At 45.0% G+C, this 23350-nt stretch overlaps 24 non-coding genes and 5 pseudogenes across 24 annotated transcripts; all 29 read right to left on the bottom strand.

Moving 5' to 3' along the window:
- Window positions 1-2185: 2185 nt before the first annotated feature.
- LOC124851485 lies at window positions 2186-2347 on the bottom strand. The gene has a single exon (XR_007032527.1). It is a non-coding gene; the product is annotated as a U1 spliceosomal RNA (small nuclear RNA).
- Window positions 2348-2906: 559 nt separating this feature from the next.
- On the bottom strand, window positions 2907-3063 carry LOC124851469. The gene has a single exon (XR_007032516.1). It is a non-coding gene; the product is annotated as a U1 spliceosomal RNA (small nuclear RNA).
- Window positions 3064-3624: 561 nt separating this feature from the next.
- On the bottom strand, window positions 3625-3782 carry LOC124851492. The gene has a single exon (XR_007032533.1). It is a non-coding gene; the product is annotated as a U1 spliceosomal RNA (small nuclear RNA).
- Window positions 3783-4363: 581 nt separating this feature from the next.
- LOC124851473 lies at window positions 4364-4530 on the bottom strand. Its single transcript, XR_007032520.1, has one exon. It is a non-coding gene; the product is annotated as a U1 spliceosomal RNA (small nuclear RNA).
- A 562-nt stretch (window positions 4531-5092) lies between these two features.
- Window positions 5093-5246, bottom strand: LOC124851464 (annotated as a pseudogene).
- A 554-nt stretch (window positions 5247-5800) lies between these two features.
- Window positions 5801-5955, bottom strand: LOC124851489 (annotated as a pseudogene).
- Window positions 5956-7249: 1294 nt separating this feature from the next.
- LOC124851526 lies at window positions 7250-7412 on the bottom strand. Its single transcript, XR_007032567.1, has one exon. It is a non-coding gene; the product is annotated as a U1 spliceosomal RNA (small nuclear RNA).
- A 552-nt stretch (window positions 7413-7964) lies between these two features.
- On the bottom strand, window positions 7965-8128 carry LOC124851472. Its single transcript, XR_007032519.1, has one exon. It is a non-coding gene; the product is annotated as a U1 spliceosomal RNA (small nuclear RNA).
- Window positions 8129-8685: 557 nt separating this feature from the next.
- On the bottom strand, window positions 8686-8847 carry LOC124851458. Its single transcript, XR_007032508.1, has one exon. It is a non-coding gene; the product is annotated as a U1 spliceosomal RNA (small nuclear RNA).
- A 570-nt stretch (window positions 8848-9417) lies between these two features.
- LOC124851491 lies at window positions 9418-9580 on the bottom strand. Its single transcript, XR_007032532.1, has one exon. It is a non-coding gene; the product is annotated as a U1 spliceosomal RNA (small nuclear RNA).
- A 572-nt stretch (window positions 9581-10152) lies between these two features.
- LOC124851455 lies at window positions 10153-10300 on the bottom strand (annotated as a pseudogene).
- Window positions 10301-10874: 574 nt separating this feature from the next.
- On the bottom strand, window positions 10875-11031 carry LOC124851445. The gene has a single exon (XR_007032497.1). It is a non-coding gene; the product is annotated as a U1 spliceosomal RNA (small nuclear RNA).
- Window positions 11032-11915: 884 nt separating this feature from the next.
- On the bottom strand, window positions 11916-12069 carry LOC124851467 (annotated as a pseudogene).
- A 547-nt stretch (window positions 12070-12616) lies between these two features.
- LOC124851487 lies at window positions 12617-12776 on the bottom strand. The gene has a single exon (XR_007032529.1). It is a non-coding gene; the product is annotated as a U1 spliceosomal RNA (small nuclear RNA).
- Window positions 12777-13340: 564 nt separating this feature from the next.
- LOC124851476 lies at window positions 13341-13499 on the bottom strand. Its single transcript, XR_007032522.1, has one exon. It is a non-coding gene; the product is annotated as a U1 spliceosomal RNA (small nuclear RNA).
- Window positions 13500-13905: 406 nt separating this feature from the next.
- On the bottom strand, window positions 13906-14064 carry LOC124851460. Its single transcript, XR_007032510.1, has one exon. It is a non-coding gene; the product is annotated as a U1 spliceosomal RNA (small nuclear RNA).
- Window positions 14065-14632: 568 nt separating this feature from the next.
- Window positions 14633-14788, bottom strand: LOC124851442. The gene has a single exon (XR_007032494.1). It is a non-coding gene; the product is annotated as a U1 spliceosomal RNA (small nuclear RNA).
- A 574-nt stretch (window positions 14789-15362) lies between these two features.
- On the bottom strand, window positions 15363-15522 carry LOC118117131. The gene has a single exon (XR_004697759.2). It is a non-coding gene; the product is annotated as a U1 spliceosomal RNA (small nuclear RNA).
- Window positions 15523-16091: 569 nt separating this feature from the next.
- Window positions 16092-16240, bottom strand: LOC118117099 (annotated as a pseudogene).
- A 243-nt stretch (window positions 16241-16483) lies between these two features.
- Window positions 16484-16652, bottom strand: LOC124851484. The gene has a single exon (XR_007032526.1). It is a non-coding gene; the product is annotated as a U1 spliceosomal RNA (small nuclear RNA).
- A 562-nt stretch (window positions 16653-17214) lies between these two features.
- LOC124851438 lies at window positions 17215-17378 on the bottom strand. The gene has a single exon (XR_007032490.1). It is a non-coding gene; the product is annotated as a U1 spliceosomal RNA (small nuclear RNA).
- A 565-nt stretch (window positions 17379-17943) lies between these two features.
- LOC118104091 lies at window positions 17944-18106 on the bottom strand. The gene has a single exon (XR_004695016.2). It is a non-coding gene; the product is annotated as a U1 spliceosomal RNA (small nuclear RNA).
- A 493-nt stretch (window positions 18107-18599) lies between these two features.
- On the bottom strand, window positions 18600-18763 carry LOC124851521. Its single transcript, XR_007032562.1, has one exon. It is a non-coding gene; the product is annotated as a U1 spliceosomal RNA (small nuclear RNA).
- Window positions 18764-19329: 566 nt separating this feature from the next.
- LOC118104092 lies at window positions 19330-19493 on the bottom strand. Its single transcript, XR_004695017.2, has one exon. It is a non-coding gene; the product is annotated as a U1 spliceosomal RNA (small nuclear RNA).
- Window positions 19494-20028: 535 nt separating this feature from the next.
- On the bottom strand, window positions 20029-20192 carry LOC124851501. Its single transcript, XR_007032542.1, has one exon. It is a non-coding gene; the product is annotated as a U1 spliceosomal RNA (small nuclear RNA).
- Window positions 20193-20756: 564 nt separating this feature from the next.
- On the bottom strand, window positions 20757-20918 carry LOC124851504. Its single transcript, XR_007032545.1, has one exon. It is a non-coding gene; the product is annotated as a U1 spliceosomal RNA (small nuclear RNA).
- A 562-nt stretch (window positions 20919-21480) lies between these two features.
- Window positions 21481-21641, bottom strand: LOC118104090. The gene has a single exon (XR_004695015.2). It is a non-coding gene; the product is annotated as a U1 spliceosomal RNA (small nuclear RNA).
- A 564-nt stretch (window positions 21642-22205) lies between these two features.
- On the bottom strand, window positions 22206-22369 carry LOC124851493. Its single transcript, XR_007032534.1, has one exon. It is a non-coding gene; the product is annotated as a U1 spliceosomal RNA (small nuclear RNA).
- A 513-nt stretch (window positions 22370-22882) lies between these two features.
- Window positions 22883-23046, bottom strand: LOC124851432. The gene has a single exon (XR_007032484.1). It is a non-coding gene; the product is annotated as a U1 spliceosomal RNA (small nuclear RNA).
- Window positions 23047-23350: the final 304 nt, after the last annotated feature.

Here is a 23350-nt window from a genome sequence, read left to right as displayed (position 1 = left end):
GTGAAGTACAAAACGTACACTACAACATAACCTATAAGGTGAATGCAGTGTCAAGCTCTTATTGCAATTAGACATAGTAGTCAGGAAGCGCGGACATGATCCACTACCACAAATTGTGCAGTCGAGATTCACGTTTTTGGGGGTCATGGGGGTCAACACAGCAGTGCAATGGCTGAGGCCTATAGCCCACCGTTGAACCACCTTCAGTCACAGGTATCTCCCTGCCAGGTAGAAATTGTGGGTTGGAAGCATTGAGACAGGCTCATAGCTTCTTAGACACAGTTATTTGGCTCACGGTGCCTCATGCATATTCACAGAATCCAGAAGAGGGCCCCTTCAGTGTCATCATCCTCTTTTGTCAAAGGACTTGTTGAAGTGGAAATAAACACTTCTGTATGAAACATTAGGCTATTACATGGACATATAATTACTTTATCAATTTTCTTGTCTCACCCTTATATTCCCCTTGCAAAACACAGTAAACCTCAATGGAGCAGCAGCCAGGTAAGCTCCAGCCGCGTCTCAGTAGATCCCACCCATAAAGCCCTGTGACACAAGCCTTTGTCAGAGACAACACAAGCTATAAATTCTGGCGTCAGCGTACAGGCACTACAAAATTTCTAGCAAACGTACTTATCAAAACAACAAACTTGGAACAGAGTGAACCGTCTATTTTGTCTGTCAAATATATATCGACCCATTAATGTGATCTGACTGAGAGGATCTAAATATCTCTTTCATAGCATATTTATAAAATACAGTACAGTGTTGATACATTATGATTGAACATAACGTGGAATGCAACGCAGTCTCTTAAATGCTGTTGATTTACTAAATTGCTAGCAGTAGTCGACAAATAATCAGCCGGCTTCGCCTCAGTCATCCACTCATGTCTTATTGTCTCCTGCCAGATAGTGTGGGTTCAGAGAGCATTGAGGCAGATCTCTTACTAGGCACAGGTGTTAATCAGGCACCTCATGCATTATTACAAATCACAGAGCATTTAATTACATGTCTCTTACGGTGAGGATATGGAAATAGTCACAACCACTTCAACTATGCAACGGCTCGACTAAAAGCACATGTTTATCATTTACGCTCTTTTTCTTGCAAACAGTAACCCTCAACCGTTGCAGTAGGTAAAACTCGTCACCGTCTGATAGATCCATAAAAAGCCGGTGACATAGCGCCTTTGTCTCCAGAACCAGCACAAACTGCTATGAATTCTAACAGAAAAATCCAGCGTACAGGCTACAAAAATTTCTAGCAAGGCAGTAATTATCAAAACAGGCACCAGGAACAGGAATTAGACCCCGTCTATTTGCTGCTTATAGAACATCGTGAGCCACAATCAGTGGTACATTGGGGTGGGGAGTTCAAAACATGCACATTAACCAAAGCCTATAAAAATGGGCCCGATCACTCAAGCTCTTATTGCAATTGAACATGCTGATCAGGGAGGCATGGGTATGATCTTCCACTACCACAAATTACCTTGCAGTCGAGATTCCCATTTGTTTGGGGAGTCTTGCAGGTCAACCTGACGAGAGGGTCGTGGCTGAGCCTCGCCTGGGTGAACCACCTTCGCCCAGTCATGGTATCCTCACCAGGTAAGTATGAGTTGGAACGTTGAGGACAGGCTCCATAGCCCTATGAACACAGTTCTGTTTTGGCTCACCGGTGCCTCCATGCATATTCACAGAATCCAAGACCATTCCAGTATCATCATCCTCTTTTGTTTGGTAAAGGACTTGTTGAACAGGCAAACACTTCATAACCAAGCAAATAGGCTGTACAGCATTTTGCCATAATTACTTTATCAATTCTTGTCTCCACCCATTTTATTCCCACGCCACAAAAACTACAGTAAGCCTCAATAGACAGCAGCCAGGTAAGCTCAGCGTCTGATAGATCACCGCAAAAGCCAGTGACATAGCGCCTTTGTCTCAGAGACAACACAAGGCTACTATAAATTCTGAGAAAAATCCAGCGTACAGCACTACAAGAATTTCTAGCAAACATTTATATCAAAACAGCAAACTTGGAGACAGAGTGAACCCGTCTATTTTGCTGTAAAAATTTATCCTTTCGACTGTGGTAGATGCATTGTGGTAGGAGTACAAACAAACACTACAACAAACCTCAAGTGGTAGTGTCAAGCTCTTGTGCAATTGAACATAATGATCAGGGGAGAGCGCGGGCGCGATTACTACACTTCATACAAATTATGCGGTCAGTTCACATTTGGGAATTCACGGGTCAGCGCCGAAGTGCAATGGCTGAGCCTGCGCCTGGGTGGCTTCCCTTCATGATCATGAGTACCCCATCTCCCCTGCCAGGTAAGTATGGGTTCGACATTAGGAGACAGGCTCCTGCTTCTTAGACACAGTTGTTTGTCTTTGATTGCCTCCATGCGCCTTCACAGAATCAAAAAGACTATTATCATCATCCTCTTTTGGTAAAGGACTTATTAAATCAAACAAGAACACTTCTGTGGCAAACTGGAAGCTGTACATGACATATAATTGCTTTATCAGTTTTCTTGTCTCACCCCATTTTTATTCCCCTTACAAAACTACAGTAAACCTCAATGGTGGCAGCCAGAGTAAGCTCTGGCCGTCTCTAATCTGATCTAACAAAAAGCCCAGTGACATAGGCGCCTTTGTCTCAGAACCGCCCACAAGCTACTATAAATTCTGAAAATCAGCGTACAGGCACTACAAATTTTCTGGCAGACATTATATCAAGAGTAACCAAACTTGGAACAGGGAGTGAACCCGTCTATTTTATATAAGTGTCTCAAACCACAACCAGTAGATACATTGGTGGGTACAAAACAAACACATACAACAAAACCTATAAAATTGGGCCCAGTGTCAAGCTCTTGTTGCAGTTGAACATGTTGATCAGGAGGCGGGCAGTCCCCACTACCACAAATTGTGCAGTGAGAGATTCCCACATTTGGGGGTTCGCAGAGTCCTTGCAACCCAGTGCAATGGCACAGAGCCTCGCCTGGGTAAACCACCTTCATGATCATGGTATCTCCCCCTACCAGAGTGGTATAGGTTGGAAGCATTAGAGACAGGCGCCCTGCTTCTTTTAGACTGGTTAATTTGCACACGGTTGCCACCATGCATATTCACAGAATCAGGCCTTCAGTATCACATCATCCTCTTTTTGGTAAGGACTTGTGAAGTGAAGCAAACACTTCTATGGAAACGACAAATGATATGACATATAGTGCTTATCAATTTTCTTGTCTCCACATATGCCTTCCTTATTGCAAAACACAGTAAACCTCAATGAACAGCAGCCAGGTAAGCTCTGGCCATCTCTGATAGATCACCGCAAAAGCCAGTGAGCTAGCGCCTTTAATCTAGAACAAGCACAAACTGTTTCATGAATTCCCCCTGAAAAATCAGCGTACCCAGGCAGTACAGAATTTTCTAGCAAACATTACTTCCCATCAAAACAGCAAACACAGGACAAGGTGAACCGTCTATTTGCTGTAAATTGTCCTCTGACCACAATCAGTAGATACATTGTAGTGAGTTCAAAACATGCACGACAACAAAACCTATAAAATAGGCCCAGTGTAGCTCTTGTACCAATTGAACATGTGATCAGGGAGGCGCGGAGGCGCAGATCCCCACTACCACAAGTGCCAGTAGATTCCCACATTTGGGGTGCGTGTCAACACAACCGAAGTGCAATGTAGTAGGCATAAGCCCTGGGTAGACCACCTTCACATGATCACCAGTATCTCCCCTGCCAGAATGTTAGAAGTATGATTAGGCATTGGAGACAGGCTCACCTTGTAGACCTGGTCTTTAGCTCACAGTGCCTCCATGCATATTCCATGGAATCCAAAGGCCTTCAAGTCTATCTAAATCATCCTCTCTTTTGGTAAAGGACTTCATTGAGTAAACCAAACACTTCTGTGGGGGCAGCTAGGCTGTACATGACATGTAATTCATATCGTTGCTAATATGCACACTTTGCTTTACTCCTTGCAGACACAGTAAACCTCAATGAACTGGCAGCCAGGTAAGCTCTGGCCGTCTCTGATAGATCACCGCAAAGCCCGGTGAGCTAGCGCCTTTGTCTCAGAGACAACACAAACTGCTATGAATTCTGAAAAATCAGCGTACAGGCAGTGCAAAATTTCCTAGCAAACATTATATCAAAACAGCAAACTTGAACAGGAGTAGAACCCGTCTATTTGCTGTGCAAAATTGTCCTTAAGCCACAATCAGTGGAGAGTGGAAGAAAATTTAGCCAGGTAGGAGTTCAAACATGCCTGACAACAAAATATAAAATGGGCCCGATGTCAAGCTCTTGTGCAGAATTGAACATAATGATCAGGGGAGGCGACGGGCGCGGTCCCCACTACCACAAATTATGCAGTCGAGATTCCCACATTTGGGGAGTGCAGGTCAGCACTGGCTTCGAGGAGTGCAATGGCTGAGGCTACTTCCTGGGTGAACCACCTTCGCCAGTCATGGTATCTCCCCTGCCAGGTAGAGGCATGGGTTGAAGCATTGAGACAGCTCTAGCTTACTTAGACACAGATTATTTTACAGCTCCGTTTTCTGCATATTCTGGAGATCCAAGGCCTTGGTATCACATTACTCCTCTTTTGGTAAGGACTTGTTAAAGTGAAAAGCAAACACTTCTCAGCAAACGACTAGGCTATTACATGACATATAATTACTTTATCAATTTTCTTGTCTCACACCCTTTTATTTCCCTTACATGAAAACACAGTAAACCTCAGTAGACAGCCGTAGGTAAGCTCTGGCCGTCTCTGATAGATCACACCAAAAGCCGGTGACATGGCGCCTTGTCTCAGAGACAACACAAACTACTATAAATTCTGAAAAATCAGCGTACAGAGCACTACAAAATTTCTAGCAAACATTACTTATCAAAACAACAAACTTGGAACGAGAGTGGAGCCGTCTTTGCTGTAAATTTGTCCAGCCGACGACAATCAGTGAATGCATTGTGGTGGGAGTTCAAAACATGCATACAACATAACCATATAAACAGACCCAGTGTCAAGCTCTTACTGCAATTGAACATAGCCAGTCAGGGAGGCGCGGGCATGATCCCCACTACAAATTGTGCAGTGAGATTCCCACATTTGGGAATTCTTTTGAGTCAACACAACCCCGAAGTGCAATGGCGAGCCTCGCCCTGGATAAACCACCTTCATGATCATGGTGTCTCTGCCAGATGAAATTATGAGTTGGAAGCATTGGAGACAATCTAGCTATAGACACAGTTATTTGGCTCCACGGTGCCTGTGCATATTCACAGAATCAAAGGCCTTCAGTATCATCATCCTCTTTGGTAAAGGACTTGTTAAATTAAACAAAACACTTCTGTAAACGACTAGGCTGTACATGACATATAATTACTTTATAATTTCTTATCTCACCCCTTTTATTCCCTTGCAAAACCACAGTAAACCTCAATAGACAGCATGAGTAAGCTCTGGCAGTCTCTGATAGATCACCGCAAAAGCCCGGTGAGCTGCGCCTTTGTCTCAGGAACAGCACAAACTGCTATGAATTCTGAAGAATCAGCGTACAGACGTACAAAATTTCCTATACAACATTACTTATCAAAACAGCAAACTTGGAGACAGGAGTGAACCCGTCTATTTGCTGTCAGAATTGTCGCTCAAACCACAATCAGTGAATGCATTGTGGTAGAGTTTAAAATGTGCCACGACAGCAAGGCCTATAAAATGGGCCCAGTGTCAGAAAGCTCTTGTTGCAATTGAACATAATGATCAGGAGAGCGCAGGGCGCAGTCCCACTACAAGTGTGCGGTCAAAGTTACATGTTGGGAGGTGTGCCGAGGTCAACCCTGGCGAGAGTGCAATGGCTGAGCTCGCCCTGGGTGAACCACCTTCCTTGATCATGGTATCTCCCTGCAGGTAGGTATGAGTTGGAGGCATTGGAGACGGGGCTCCTGCATGCCAGGCCTGATTGACGGCTCACGGTGCCACCATGCATATTCACAAGAGATCCAAGGCCTTCAGTATCACATTATCCTCTTTTAGTAAAAGGACTTGTTGAAGTGGAAGCAGAACACTTCTATAGCCAGAACGACTAGGCTGTACATGACATATAATTACTTTATCAATTTTTCTTGTCTCCACCCCATTTTGTATTCCCCTTACAAACACAGTAAACCTCAATGGACAGCAGCCAGATGAAGCTCTGGCCGTCTCTCTGATGGGTCACCGCAAAGCCGGTGACTAGCGCCTTGTCTCAGAGACCTTTCAAGCTGCTATAAATTCTGAAAAATCAGCGTACAGGCAGTACAAGAATTTCAGTAAACATTACTGTTAAAACAGCAAACTTGGAGACAGAGAGTGAACCCCGTCTATTTTGCTGTAAATTGTCCCTTGACCACACAATCAGTGAATGCATTGTGGTAGGAGTTCCAAAACATGCCGCGACAACAAAACCTATAAACAGGCTGATGTCAAGCTCTTGTGCAATTGAACATAATAGTCAGGGGAGAGCGGGCGCGATCTTACTACCTAGGTGCAGTGAGGATTCCCACATTTGGGGAGTCCCTTGCCGGGTCAACACAGCAGTGCAATGGCTGGGGCCTCAGCCCTGGGTGAACCTTCATGAGCAGTATCTCCCTGCCCAGGTAAGTATGAGTTAGAGCATTGGAACCCAGGCTCCTGCTTCTTAGACACAGTTCTTTAGCTCTGAATTGCCACCATACATATTACAGAATCCAAAGGCCTTCAATGTCCATGTCCTCTTTTTGGTAAAGGACTTGTTGAAGTGAAACCAAACACTTCACTGTATGAAACGACTATTTGTACATAGGCATATAATTGCTATCAGCTATTCTTGTCTCCACCCCTTTTGTTCCTTGAAAAATACAGTGAAGCCTCTGTTAGACAGCCGGCCGGAGTAAGCTCTGGCGGTCTCTGATAGATCACGCCCAAGCCGGTGGGCTGGCGCACTGTCTCAGGACAACACAGGCTGTATAGTTCACACAGAAAGTCAAGGCGTGGGCCGTTACAAAGATTTCTAGCAAACATTACTTATCAAAACAGCAAACTTGGAACAGAATTGAACCAAACTATTTGCTGTAAGGGTATCCTTCGACCACAATCAGTAGATGCATTGTGATGGGAGTTCAAAACATGCACGACAACAAAACCTATAAAATGAGCCCAGTGTCAAGCTCTTATTGCAGTGAACATAATGATCAGGGAGAGCGCAGACGCAGTCCCCACTACCACAAATTATGCAGTCAGAGATTCCCACATTTGGGGGTCCTTGCGAGTCAGCACAACCCGAAGTGCAATGGCTGAGCCTGCGCCTGGGTGAACCACCTTCATGATCATGGTATCTCCCCTGCCAGGTAAGTGAGTTGGAAGCATTGGGCAGGCTCTACTTCTTAGACACAGTTATTTGACTCACGGTGCCACCATGCATATTCACAGAATCCAGAGCAACCATTATCACATTATCCTCTTTTAGTACAAAGGACTTGTTGAAGTAAACCAAACAGCTTCTGTGAAAACTGACTAGGCTGTGACATATAGTGCTTTATCAATTTTCTTATCTCCACCCATTTTATTCCCCTTGCAAACACGGTAAACCTCAATGAACAGCAGCCGGTAGCTCTAGCATCTCTGTTCAGTCCACCCAAAGGCCCGGTGACCTAGCGCCTTTGTCTCAGAGAACCACTTTAAACTGCTAAATTCTGAAAAATCAGCGTACAGGCAGTACAAGAATTTCTAACAAACATTGCTATCAAAACAGCAAACTTGGAACAAGGAGTGAACCCGTCTATTTGCTGTAAAATTGTCCTTAAACCACAGTCAGTAGATACATTGTAGTGGAGTTCAAAACATACACGACAACAAAACCTATAAACAGGCCCAGTGTCAAACTCTTGTGCAATTAGACCATAATAGTCAGGAGGCGCAGGGCGCAGTCCCCCACTACCACAAATTATGCAGTGAAGTTCACATTTGGGATTCCTGCAGGTCAGCACAACCGAGTCAGCCTGGCTGAGGCCTCGCCCTGGGTGAACCACCCTTCATGATCATGGTATCTCTCTCCCCTGCCAGGTAAAGTATGAGTTGGAAGCCTTTGGAGACCCAGGGCTCCTGCTTCATAGACACAATTCATTTGGCTCACGGTGCCTCCATGCATATTCCACAGAATCCAAAGGCCACTGATATCACATCATCCTCTTTTGGTAAGGGGACTTGTTGAAGTGAAGCAAACACTTCTGTGAAACATTAGGCTGCATGACATATAGTACTTTATCAATTTCTTGTCTCACCTTTATTTCACCCCTTGCAAAACACAGTAAACTCAATGGACAACTGACCAGGCAGAAACAAACAGGCTGATAGATCCTGCATGGCCAGTGACAAAGCGCCCTTTGTCTCAGAATAGCACAAACTGCTATAAATTCCCCAGGAGATCAAGCGAACAGGCATACAAGGAATTTCTATGAAACATTACTTATCAAAACAACAAACTTAGAACAAGGTAGACAATGCTTTGCTGTAAAATTGTCCTTGACCACAATCAGTGAATGCATTGTGGTGGGAAGCCTAAAACATACTATAACATAACCTATAAAATAAGTGATTATTCTAATCTTGTGCAATTGAACATAATGATCAGGAGAGCGCGAGGGCGCAGTCTACACTACCACAAATTATACAGTGAGATTCCCACATTTGGGGAGTCGCCACTAGATCGCCCTAACCGAAGTCTCAGTGGCTGGGCCTCGCCTGAACAGACTCACCTTCATGATCATGATATCTCCCTGCCAGGTAAGTATAGGTTGAAGCATTGGAGACAGGCTCCTGCTTCTTAGACACGGTGTTTAGCTCACGGTGCCTCCCATGCATATCCACAGAATCCAAAGGCCAGCTAGTATCTTTATCATCCTCTTTTAAGTAAGGACTTGCATTGAAGTGAAGCAAACACTTCTGTAAACAAACTAAATGTACATGACATATAATTACTTTATCAATTTTTCTGTACCCACCCCATTTTGTCCCTTACCAAAACACAGTGAGCCTCAATGAACAGCAGCCAGGTAAGCTCTGGCCTTGCGTCTCAGTAAGTCCCTGTGTAAAGCCCGGTGACCTCGGCGCCTTGTCTCGAGACAGCCACAAGCTGCTATAAATTCTGAAAAAGTCAGCGTACAGGCAGTACAAAGAATTTCTAGCAAACGTACTATCAAAACAGCAAACTTGGAACAGGGAAGTGAACCCGTCTGTTGCTGTAAGGTGTCCTTCAACGACCACACAATCAGTAGATACATTATGGTGAGTTCAAAAACATACCACGACAAACCCTATAAACAGGCCCAGTCATCAGCTCTTGTGCCAGTTGAACACGCAATGATCAGGGAGGCCTTGTGGCGCAGTTCCTACCACAAATTGTACATTGATTCCCACATTTGCAGGAATTATGCAGTCAGCTTTATTGAAGTGCAATGCATGATGTTGCTCGCCTGGGTAGACCACCTTCGTGATCATGGGCCTCTCCCCTGCCCAGATAAGTATGGATTAGGCGGGCTGATGAGCTCATATTGAACACAGTGTTTAGCTCACAGTGCCTCCATGCATATTCACGAATCAAGGCCCTTCAGTATCACATCATCCTCTTTTTGGTAGGACTTACTAAAGTTGAGCTGACCACTTCCATCAACAGAAGCCGACAGGCTGTACACTGACATATAATTACTTTATCAGTTTTCTTATCTCACCCCATTTTATTCCCCTTGCAAAACACAGTGAACCTCAATAGACAGCGGCCAGGTAGGCTCTGGCCGTCTCTGATAGATCACACACCAAAGCCGGTGACATAGCGCTGTCTGCAGAGACAGCACAAACTCACTATAAATTCTGAAAAATCAGCCATTTTGAGCAGTACCAAGAATTTCCTAGCAGGCTTATTTAACTATCAAACAGCAAACTTGGAACAGGAGTGAACCGTCTATTTGCTGTAAAATTTGTCCTTGACCACAGCCTTGATGAATGCATTGTGGTGGGAGTACAAAACAAGCACTACAACAAAACCTCTCAAGTAGGCCCAGTGTAAGCTCTTGTGCGGTGAACGCAATGATCAGGGAAGTATGGACGCAGTCTACTACCACAAATTATGCAATCCAGATTCCCACATTTGGGAATTACAGCAGTCCGCTAACCCAGTGCAATGGCACAGAGCCTCGCCCTCGGTGAACCACCTTCATGATCATGGTATCTCCCCTGCCAGGTAAGTATGAGTTGGAAGCATTGGAACGGGCTCCTGCTTCTTAGACACAGTTGTTTGCTCTGCAGTTGCCACCATGCATATTCCACCAGAATCCAAGGCCCTTCAGTATCACATCATCCCTCTTTTGTTAAAGGACTTGTTGGAAGTAAAGCAAACACTTCTGTAAACGACTAAACCTTTGTACATGACATATAATTGCTATCAATTTTCACCTCTCCACCCCTTTTATTCCCTGCAAAGCAGTAAACCTCAATGAACAGCAACCAGAGTAAGCTCTGGCCCGTCTCCTGACAAGTCGCAAAGCCCGGTGACCTAGCGCTGTCTCAGAGACAACACAAACTGCTATAAATTCTGAGAAAAATCAGCATTACAGGCAGTACAGAGTTTTCAGCAAACATTTACTTATCAAGGCTTAGCAAACTTGGAGACAGAGGTAGACCCGTCTATTTGCTGTAAAATTTGTCCTTCGGCCACAGTAGTGAATGCATTTGTGAGTGGGGGTTTCAAAACATGCAAGTATATAAAACCTATAAAAACCAGGCCCAGTGTCAGGCTCTTGTTGCAGTTGAGCACTTAATGATCCAGGAGGCGCGGGCGCAGTCCACTACCACAAATTGTGCAGTCCGAGATTCTCCACATTTGGGAATTCGCACGAGTCAACACAACCGATGCAATGGCTGGGCCTCGCCCTGGGTAGACCACCTTCATGATCATAGTATCTCCCCTGCCAGGTAAATTGTGAGTTGGAAGCATTGGAATAGGCTCCTGCTTCTGGGTGCAGTTGTTTGGCTCCGGGTGCCTCCATGCATATTCACAGAATCCAAGGGCCTTCATTATCCACATCATCCCTCTTTTGACCAAAGGGACTTGTTGAAGTGAAGCAAACACTTCTGACAGAAGCAGCTAGGCTGTACATGACATGACTGACATGACACTTTATCAATTTCTTGTCTCAATCAGCGTACCCAGGCACTACAAAATTTCTAGCAAACATTACTCATCAAAACCTTAGGCTTGAGACAGGACTGAACCCGTCTGTTTGCTGTCTGGGTGTCATCCGACCACAATCAGTGCAGATATTATTTGTGGTGGGAGTACAAAACAAGCACTACAACATAACCTATAAAATGGGCCCAGTGTCAAGCTCTTATTGCAATTAGACACAATGATCAGGGGAAGCGTGGGTGCAGTCACCACTACAAAATTAACAGTCGGGATTCCCACATTTGGGAGTCTGCTGGCGGAGTCAACCTACAAACCAGCACCAGCGAGTGCAATGGCTGGGCCTCGCCTGGGTGAACTCTCACCTCTCTCTGATGAGGACTTGTTGAGTGAGCCAAACATACCAGCCAGAGCAGCGAGGCTGTACATGTATGACGCAGCCATGACAGCATCAATTTAACCTTGTCTCCAATCGGCATGCAGAGCACTACAAGAATTTCTGCCATTACTCATCAAAGGCAGCAAACTTAGAACAGGACTGAACCGATCTATTTGCTGTAGAGTGTCCTCATTACACAATCAGTGAATGTATTGTGGTGGGGTATAAAACAAACACTACAACATAACCCTATAAAAAATGGGCCCAATGTCAAACTCTTGTGCAGAGGTGAACATAATGATCAGGAAGGCAGGACGCGATCCCCACTACCACAAATTGTGCAGTCGAGATTCCCACATTTGGGAATTGCCTGGTCAACACAACCGAGTGCAATGGCTGAGCCTGGCCGCGTGAACCACGCCATGATCCCTTGTTATCTCCCTGCCAGGTAAGTCATAAGGTTGGGGCATTGGAACGAAATACCTTTGCCAGACACAGTTGTTTGGCTCCACAGTGCCTCCATGCATATTCACAGAATCCAAAGGCCTTCAGTGTCATCATCCTCACTGGTAAAGGACATTGAGTGAAGCAAACCGCCTAGTAAGCAAATAATTTATACATGACCCTTCTCAGTACTTTATCAATTTTCTTGTCTCCACCCCATTTATTCCCCTTACAAAACACAGTAAACCTCAGACAGCAGCCAGGTAAGCTCTGGCATCTCAGTAAGTCCACCAAAAGCCCGGTGACCTGGCGCCTTGTCTCAGAGACAACTGAAACTGCTATAAATTCTGAAAATCAGCGTACAGGCAGTACAGAATTTCTAGCAAACGTACTGTAAACAACCAAACTTGGAACAGGGTGAACCACGTCTATTTGCTGTAAAATTGTCGACCACAATCTGGTAGATGCATTTGTGGTGGGAGTTTAAAACATGCACGGCAAACAAACCTATAAAACCCAGGCCCAGTGTCAAGCTCTTGCAATTGAACACATAATGTAGTCAGAAGCGCAGACGAGTCCCCACTACCACAAGTGCTGATCGAGGTCCCACATTTGGGGAGTCGCACGGGGTCAACTTACAACTTGAAGTGCAATGGCTGAGCCTGCGCCTGGGTAGACCACCTTCATGATCTTAGTATCTCCTGCCTGCCAGGTGGTAGATTGGAAGCATTGGAGACGGGCTCATATTATCTTGAACACGGGTTCTGCTTTGAGCTCATGGTACTTTCATGCATATTCACAGAATCAAGGCCTTCCAGTGTCACATCATCCCTCTTTAGTGAGACTTTATTGAAATTAAAACAAACACTTCTGTGAAGCGATATTGCCTGTACGCGGCCTTATAATTACTTTATCAATTTTTCTTGTCTCCACCCCTTTTATTCTTACCATACAGTAAACCTCAATGAACGGCAGCCAGGTAGCTCGGCGCGTCTCTGATAGATCACACCGAAAGCCGGTGACAAGCGGCGCTTGTCTGAGACAACCTAAACTGCTATAAATTCTGAAAAATCAGCGAACCAGACCACTACAAATTTCTAGCAAACATTGCCTATCAAGACAACGACTTGGAACAGGAAGCGAACCCGTCTGTTTGCTGTAAGGTGTCCTTGGGCCACAGTCAGTGAATGCATTTGGTGGGATGCAAAACATGCACTACAGCATAACCTGCTCGTGACCAGGCCCAGTGTCAGCTCTTATTGCAGGAGTTAGACACCAGCAGTCAGGGAGGCGCGGGCGCAGTCCCACTACCTCAAATTATGCTGAGTCGATTCCCACATTTGAAGTCTTAGATCCAGCACAACCGAGGGTGCAATGGCCAGGCCTGCGCCTGGGTGAACTACCTTCATGATCATGGTATCTCACCCCTGCAGAGTAGGCAGGTTGGAAGCATGGAGACAGGCTCTGCTTCTTGAGCACAGTTATTTGGCTCCCAGTGCCTCCCATGCATATTCACAGAATCAAAGGCCTTCATTATCCATCATCCTCTTTTGGTAAAGGACTTGTTGAAGTGACAAGCATACCTTGAAGCGACTAGGCTGCCACATGACATATAATTACTTTATCAATTTCTTGCTCTCAATCAGCGTAGAGCACTACAAATTTCCTATCAAACATTACTCATCAAAAACAGCAAACAGAACAGGACTGAACCCGTCTATTTGCTGTAAATTGTCCTTTCTAGGCCACAATCAGTGAATGTATTGGTGGGAGTATAAAACAAGCACTACAACATAACCTATAAATGGGCAGTGTCAAACTCTTGTGCAGTTTAACAGCATAATGATCAGGGGAGGCGGGCGCAGTCCCCACCACCACAAATTATGCAGTGAGGTTCCACATTTTGGGGAGTGCTTGCAGGTCAACACAACTGAGAGTGCAATGGCTGAGCCTGCGCCCTGGGTGAACCACCTTCATGATCATGGTATCTCCCTGCAAGGTAAGTGGGTTGGAAGCATTGGAGACAGGGCTCCTGCTTCATAGACACAGTTATTTGCTCACGGTGCCTCACGCACACCTTATTCACAGAATCAGGAGCGCACAGTGTCCCATCATCCTCTTTTGGTAAAGGACTTGTTGAAGTGGAAGCAGAAACACTTCTGTGAAACGACTAGAAGCTGTACACGCCTTATAATTACTTTATCAATTTCTTATCTCCACCCCATGCATTCCCCTTGCAAAGCCACAGTAAACCTCAATAGACAGCAGCCAGGTAAGCTCGGCCGTCTCTGATGAGTCACATGAAGCCCCGGTGACAAAGCGCCTTTGTCTCAGAGACAACACAAACTGCTATAAATTCTGAAAATCCAGCGTACAGGCAGTACAAGAATTTCTAGCAAGCATTACTTATCAAGAACAATAGGCTTGGAACAGGAGTGAACCCGTCTATTTGCTGTAAAATTGTCCTTTCGACCACAATCAGTGAATGCATTGTGGTGGGAGTTCAAAACTTGTCTGCGACAACAAAACCTATAAACAGGCTGATGTCAAGCTCTGTGCAATTGAACATAATGATCAGGGAGGCGAGACTGAGTCCCCACTACCACAAATTATGCAGTGAGATTCCCACATTTGGGAATTCTTGCGAGTCAGCACAACCGAAGTGCAATGGCTGGGCCCCGCCCTGGGTGAACCACCTTCATGATCATGTATCTCCCCTGCCAGGTAGTATACAGGTTGGAAGCATTGGAGACAGGCTCCATATTACTTAGACACGTTTTTGGCTCACGGTGCCACCATGTGCATATTCACAAAGTCAAAAAGAGGCCTTCCAGTATCACATCATCCTCTTTGGTAAAGGACTTGTTGAAATTAAAACAACACTTCTGTGAAACGACTAGGCTGTGCGGCATATAATTACTTTATCCAATTTTTCTGTCTCCACCCACTTTATTCCCCTTACTGAAAACCCCACAGTAAGCCTCAATGAACAGCAGCCCAGAGTAAGCTCTGACGTCTCTGATAGATCCCTTAGCCAGGGGTGCATAGCGCCTTTGTCTCCGAGATAGCACAAAGAGCTGCTATAAATTCTGAAAAATCAGCGTACAGGCACTACAAAGACTCTCAGCAAACATTACTTTATCAAACAACAAACTTGGAACAGGAAGTGAACCCATCCTATTTATATAAGTGTCCCTTGACCACAATCAGTGAATACATTGTGGTGAGAGTTTCCAAAACATGCACTACAACATAACCCTATAAAATAGGCCCAGTGTGTAAGCTCTTATTGCAATTGAACATAATGATCAGAAGCGCGGGCGCAGTCCCCACTACAAATTGCAGTGAAGATTCCCACATTTTGGGGGGTGCGAGGTCAACACTGTAAGAGAGAGTGCAATGGCTAGGCCTCGCCTGGTGAACCACCTTCATGATCATGGTATCTCCCTGCCAGAGTGAAAGTATAGGTTGGAAGCATTGGGAGACAGGCTCACTGCTTCTTAGACACAGTTGTTTTTGGCTCACGATTTGCCTCACATGCATATTCACAGAATCCAAAGGCCCTTCAGTATCCACATCATCCTCTTTGGTAAAAGGACTTGTTGAAGTGAAGCAACACTTCTGGCAAGAACTGACACTGGGCTGTACATGACGTATAATTACTTTATCAATTTTCTTGTCTCCACCCCATTTTCCCCTTGCAAAACACAGTAAACCTCAATGAACAGCAGCCAAGATAAGCTCTGGCCGTCTCTGATAGATCCACACGCAAAAGCCCGGTGACATAGCGCAGCTATCCTAGAATAACTGAAACTTCACTATAAATTCCTGAAAATCAGCGTACAGGCACTACAAATTTCAACAGGCATGCTTATCAAAACAATAAACTTGGAACAGGAGTGAACAAATCTGTTGCTGTAAAATTGTCCTTCGACCTGACAGTAAGATACATTGTGGTGGGAGTACAAAACAAACACTACAACAAAACCTATAAAATGGTGATGTCCAAGCTCTTGTGCAATTAGACATAGTGATCAGGGAGAGCGCGGGCGCAGTCACTACCTAGGTGTGCAGTCCAGAGATTACATTTGGGAGTGAGTCAACACAACCGAGAGTGCAATGTTTGAGCCTGCGCCTGGGTAGACCACCTTCATGATCATGGTATCTCCTGCCAGGTAAGTGAGTTGGAAGCCGTGGAGACAGGCTCCTGCTTCACTTAGACACAGTTATTTGGCAGCTCCACTGATTGCCTCACATGCATATTCACAGTCAAGGCCTTCAGTGTCCATCATCCTCTTTGCATTTTGAGACACATTGAAATGAAACAAACACTTCTAGTAAACGACTAATTGCCCATGACATATAGTGCTATCAATTTTCTTGTCTCACCCCATTTTATTCCCCTTGCAAAGCAGTAAACCTCAATGAACAGCCAGAGTGGCTCTGGCCGTCTCTGATAGGTCTGCCAAAAGCCGGTTGACCTGGCGCTGTCTCAGGACAACACAAGCTGCTATAAATTCTGCAAGTGCAATGGCTGAGCCTCGCCCTGGGTGAACCACCTTCATGATCATGGTATCTCCCTGCCAGGTAAGTATGAGTTGGAAGCATTGGAGACAGGCTCCTGCTTCTTAGACACAGTTGTTTGGCTCACGGTGCCTCCCATGCATATTCACAGAATCCAAAGGCCTTCAGTATCACATCATCCTCTTTTGGTAAAGGACTTGTTGAAGTGAAGCAAACACTTCTGTGAAACGACTAGGCTGTACATGACATATAATTACTTTATCAATTTTCTTGTCTCCACCCCTTTTATTCCCTTGCAAAACACAGTAAACCTCAATGAACAGCAGCCAGGTAAGTCCGGCCGTCTCTGATAGATCACCGCAAAGCCCAGTGACATAGCGCCTTTGTCTCAGAGACAACACAAGCTGCTATAAATTCTGAAAAATCAGCGTACAGGCACTACAAGAATTTCTAGCAAACATTACTTATCAAAACAACAAACTTGGAACAGGAGTGAACCCGTCTATTTGCTGTAAAATTGTCCTTCGACCACAATCAGTGAATGCATTGTGGTGGGAGTACAAAACATGCACTACAACATAACCTATAAAATAGGCCCAGTGTCAAGCTCTTATTGCAATTGAACATAATGATCAGGGGAGAGCGCGGACGCAGTCCCCCACTACCACAAATTATGCAGTCGAGATTCCCACATTTGGGGAATTCGCACGGGTCAGCACAACCGAAGTGCAATGGCTGAGCCTCGCCCTGGGTGAACCACCTTCATGATCATGGTATCTCCCCTGCCAGGTAAGTATGAGTTGGAAGCATTGGAGACAGGCTCCTGCTTCTTAGACACAGTTGTTTGGCTCACGGTGCCTCCATGCATATTCACAGAATCCAAAGGCCTTCAGTATCACATCATCCTCTTTTGGTAAAGGACTTGTTGAAGTGAAGCAAACACTTCTGTGAAACGACTAGGCTGTACATGACATATAATTACTTTATCAATTTTCTTGTCTCCACCCCATTTTATTCCCCTTGCAAAACACAGTAAACCTCAATGAACAGCAGCCAGGTAAGCTCTGGCCGTCTCTGATAGGTCACCGCAAAAGCCCGGTGACCTAGCGCCTTTGTCTCAGAGACAACACAAACTGCTATAAATTCTGAAAAATCAGCGTACAGGCAGTACAAGAATTTCTAGCAAACATTACTTATCAAAACAGCAAACTTGGAACAGGAGTGAACCCGTCTATTTGCTGTAAAATTGTCCTTCGACCACAATCAGTGAATGCATTGTGGTGGGAGTTCAAAACATGCACGACAACAAAACCTATAAAATAGGCCCAGTGTCAAGCTCTTATTGCAATTGAACATAATGATCAGGGGAGAGCGCGGACGCAGTCCCCCACTACCACAAATTATGCAGTCGAGATTCCACATTTAGGGAATTCGCACGGGTCAGCACAACCGAAGTGCAATGGCTGAGCCTCGCCCTGGGTGAACCACCTTCATGATCATGGTATCTCCCCTGCCAGGTAAGTATGAGTTGGAAGCATTGGAGACAGGCTCCTGCTTCTTAGACACAGTTGTTTGGCTCACGGTGCCTCCATGCATATTCACAGAATCCAAAGGCCTTCAGTATCACATCATCCTCTTTTGGTAAAGGACTTGTTGAAGTGAAGCAAACACTTCTGTGAAACGACTAGGCTGTACATGACATATAATTACTTTATCAATTTTCTTGTCTCCACCACTTTCATTCCCTTGCAAAACACAGTAAACAATAACAGCACGCTGATAGAAAGCCGACACTGTCTCGGACACAACATGAAAAACAGGCACTACAAGAATTTCTAGCAAACATTACTTATCAAAACAACAAACTTGGAACAGGAGTGAACCCGTCTATTTGCTGTAAAATTGTCCTTCGACCACAATCAGTGAATGCATTGTGGTGGGAGTACAAAACATGCACTACAACATAACCTATAAAATAGGCCCAGTGTCAAGCTCTTATTGCAATTGAACATAATGATCAGGGGAGAGCGCGGACGCAGTCCCCCACTACCACAAATTATGCAGTCGAGATTCCCACATTTGGGGAATTCGCACGGGTCAGCACAACCGAAGTGCAATGGCTGAGCCTCGCCCTGGGTGAACCACCTTCATGATCATGGTATCTCCCCTGCCAGGTAAGTATGAGTTGGAAGCATTGGAGACAGGCTCCTGCTTCTTAGACACAGTTGTTTGGCTCACGGTGCCTCCCATGCATATTCACAGAATCCAAAGGCCTTCAGTATCACATCATCCTCTTTTGGTAAAGGACTTGTTGAAGTGAAGCAAACACTTCTGTGAAACGACTAGGCTGTACATGACATATAATTACTTTATCAATTTTCTTGTCTCCACCCCATTTTATTCCCCTTGCAAAACACAGTAAACCTCAATGAACAGCAGCCAGGTAAGCTCTGGCCGTCTCTGATAGGTCACCGCAAAAGCCCGGTGACCTAGCGCCTTTGTCTCAGAGACAACACAAACTGCTATAAATTCTGAAAAATCAGCGTACAGGCAGTACAAGAATTTCTAGCAAACATTACTTATCAAAACAGCAAACTTGGAACAGGAGTGAACCCGTCTATTTGCTGTAAAATTGTCCTTCGACCACAATCAGTGAATGCATTGTGGTGGGAGTTCAAAACATGCACGACAACAAAACCTATAAAATAGGCCCAGTGTCAAGCTCTTATTGCAATTGAACATAATGATCAGGGGAGAGCGCGGACGCAGTCCCCCACTACCACAAATTATGCAGTCGAGATTCCCACATTTGGGGAATTCGCACGGGTCAGCACAACCGAAGTGCAATGGCTGAGCCTCGCCCTGGGTGAACCACCTTCATGATCATGGTATCTCCCCTGCCAGGTAAGTATGAGTTGGAAGCATTGGAGACAGGCTCCTGCTTCTTAGACACAGTTGTTTGGCTCACGGTGCCTCCATGCATATTCACAGAATCCAAAGGCCTTCAGTATCACATCATCCTCTTTGGTGGAAAACGACTTGTTGAAGTGAAGCAAACACTTCTGTGAAACGACTAGGCTGTACATGACATATAATTACTTTATCAATTTTCTTGTCTCCACCACTTTTATTCTAAACACAGAAACCTCAATGAACAGCACAAGCTCGCCGATAGATCACGCAAAGCCGTGACATGCGCCTTTGTCTCAGAGACACACAACTGCTATAAATTTGAAAATCAGCGTACAGGCACTACAAGAATTTCTAGCAAACATTACTTATCAAAACAACAAACTTGGAACAGGAGTGAACCCGTCTATTTGCTGTAAAATTGTCCTTCGACCACAATCAGTGAATGCATTGTGGTGGGAGTTAAAACCATGCACGACAACAAAACCTATAAAATAGGCCCAGTGTCAAGCTCTTATTGCAATTGAACATAATGATCAGGGGAGAGCGCGGACGCAGTCCCCCACTACCACAAATTATGCAGTCGAGATTCCCACATTTGGGGAATTCGCACGGGTCAGCACAACCGAAGTGCAATGGCTGAGCCTCGCCCTGGGTGAACCACCTTCATGATCATGGTATCTCCCCTGCCAGGTAAGTATGAGTTGGAAGCATTGGAGACAGGCTCCTGCTTCTTAGACACAGTTGTTTGGCTCACGGTGCCTCCATGCATATTCACAGAATCCAAAGGCCTTCAGTATCACATCATCCTCTTTTGGTAAAGGACTTGTTGAAGTGAAGCAAACACTTCTGTGAAACGACTAGGCTGTACATGACATATAATTACTTTATCAATTTTCTTGTCTCCACCCCTTTTATTCCCCTTGCAAAACACAGTAAACCTCAATGAACAGCAGCCAGGTAAGCTCTGGCCGTCTCTGATAGATCACCGCAAAAGCCCGGTGACATAGCGCCTTTGTCTCAGAGACAACACAAACTGCTATAAATTCTGAAAAATCAGCGTACAGGCACTACAAGAATTTCTAGCAAACATTACTTATCAAAACAACAAACTTGGAACAGGAGTGAACCCGTCTATTTGCTGTAAAATTGTCCTTCGACCACAATCAGTGAATGCATTGTGGTGGGAGTACAAAACATGCACTACAACATAACCTATAAAATAGGCCCAGTGTCAAGCTCTTATTGCAATTGAACATAATGATCAGGGGAGAGCGCGGACGCAGTCCCCCACTACCACAAATTATGCAGTCGAGATTCCCACATTTGGGGAATTCGCACGGTCAGCACAACCGAGTGCAATGGCTGAGCCTCGCCCTGGGTGAACCACCTTCATGATCATGGTATCTCCCCTGCCAGGTAAGTATGAGTTGGAAGCATTGGAGACAGGCTCCTGCTTCTTAGACACAGTTGTTTGGCTCACGGTGCCACCATGCATATTCACAGAATCCAAAGGCCTTCAGTATCACATCATCCTCTTTTGGTAAAGGACTTGTTGAAGTGAAGCAAACACTTCTGTGAAACGACTAGGCTGTACATGACATATAATTACTTTATCAATTTTCTTGTCTCCACCACTTTTATTCCCCTTGCAAAACACAGTAAACCTCAATGAACAGCAGCCAGGTAAGCTCTGGCCGTCTCTGATAGATCACCGCAAAAGCCCGGTGACATAGCGCCTTTGTCTCAGAGACAACACAAACTGCTATAAATTCTGAAAAATCAGGTACAGGCACTACAAGAATTTCTAGCAAACATTACTATCAAAACAACAAACTTGGAACAGGAGTGAACCCGCTATTTGCTGTAAAATTGTCCTTCGACCACAATCAGTGAATGCATTGTGGTGGGAGTACAAAACAAGCACTACAACATAACCTATAAAATAGGCCCAGTGTCAAGCTCTTATTGCAATTGAACATAATGATCAGGAGAGAGCGCGACGCAGTCCCCACTACCACAAATTATGCAGTCGAGATTCCCACATTTGGGGAATTCGCACGGGTCAGCACAACCGAAGTGCAATAGCTGAGCCTCGCCCTGGGTGAACCACCTTCATGATCATGGTATCTCCCCTGCCAGGTAAGTATGAGTTGGAAGCATTGGAGACAGGCTCCTGCTTCTTAGACACAGTTGTTTGGCTCACGGTGCCCTCATGCATATTCACAGAATCCAAAGGCCTTCAGTATCACATCATCCTCTTTTGGTAAAGGACTTGTTGAAGTGAAGCAAACACTTCTGTGAAACGACTAGGCTGTACATGACATATAATTACCTTATCAATTTTCTTCTCTCCACCCCTTTTATTCCCCTTGCAAAACACAGTAAACCTCAATGAACAGCAGCCAGGTAAGCTCTGGCCGTCTCTGATAGATCACCGCAAAAGCCCGGTGACATAGCGCCTTTCTCTCAGAGACAACACAAACTGCTATAAATTCTGAAAAATCAGCGTACAGGCAGTACAAGAATTTCTAGCAAACATTACTTATCAAAACAGCAAACTTGGAACAGGAGTGAACCCGTCTATTTGCTGTAAAATTGTCCTTCGACCACAATCAGTGAATGCATTGTGGTGGGAGTACAAAACATGCACGACAACAAAACCTATAAAATAGGCCCAGTGTCAAGCTCTTATTGCAATTGAACATAATGATCAGGGGAGAGCGCGGACGCAGTCCCCCACTACCACAAATTATGCAGTCGAGATTCCCACATTTGGGGAATTCGCACGGGTCAGCACAACCGAAGTGCAATGGCTGAGCCTCGCCCTGGGTGAACCACCTTCATGATCATGGTATCTCCCCTGCCAGGTAAGTATGAGTTGGAAGCATTGGAGACAGGCTCCTGCTTCTTAGACACAGTTGTTTGGCTCACGGTGCCTCCCATGCATATTCACAGAATCCAAAGGCCTTCAGTATCACATCATCCTCTTTTGGTAAAGGACTTGTTGAAGTGAAGCAAACACTTCTGTGAAACGACTAGGCTGTACATGACATATAATTACTTTATCAATTTTCTTGTCTCCACCTTTATTCCCCTTGCAAACACAGTAAACTAATGAACAGCACAGGTTCTGATAGATCAAAGCCGTGACATAGTCTGAAACTGCTATAAATTTAAAATCAGCGTACAGGCAGTACAAGAATTTCTAGCAAACATTACTTATCAAAACAGCAAACTTGGAACAGGAGTGAACCCGTCTATTTGCTGTAAAATTGTCCTTCGACCACAATCAGTGAATGCATTGTGGTGGGAGTTCAAAACATGCACGACAACAAAACCTATAAAATAGGCCCAGTGTCAAGCTCTTATTGCAATTGAACATAATGATCAGGGGAGAGCGCGGACGCAGTCCCCCACTACCACAAATTATGCAGTCGAGATTCCCACATTTGGGGAATTCGCACGGGTCAGCACAACCGAAGTGCAATGGCTGAGCCTCGCCCTGGGTGAACCACCTTCATGATCATGGTATCTCCCCTGCCAGGTAAGTATGAGTTGGAAGCATTGGAGACAGGCTCCTGCTTCTTAGACACAGTTGTTTGGCTCACGGTGCCTCCCATGCATATTCACAGAATCCAAAGGCCTTCAGTATCACATCATCCTCTTTTGGTAAAGGACTTGTTGAAGTGAAGCAAACACTTCTGTGAAACGACTAGGCTGTACATGACATATAATTACTTTATCAATTTTCTTGTCTCCACCCCTTTTATTCCCCTTGCAAAACACAGTAAACCTCAATGAACAGCAGCCAGGTAAGCTCTGGCCGTCTCTGATAGATCACCGCAAAGCCCGGTGA

The sequence above is a fragment of the Hippoglossus stenolepis genome, unplaced genomic scaffold (assembly GCF_022539355.2).
Source record: "Hippoglossus stenolepis isolate QCI-W04-F060 unplaced genomic scaffold, HSTE1.2 HiC_scaffold_37, whole genome shotgun sequence".
In the NCBI taxonomy this organism is placed as follows: Eukaryota; Metazoa; Chordata; class Actinopteri; order Pleuronectiformes; family Pleuronectidae; genus Hippoglossus; species Hippoglossus stenolepis.
Note: the sequence above shows the minus strand (reverse complement) of the source record. Positions and strands in the feature narration are given on the sequence as shown.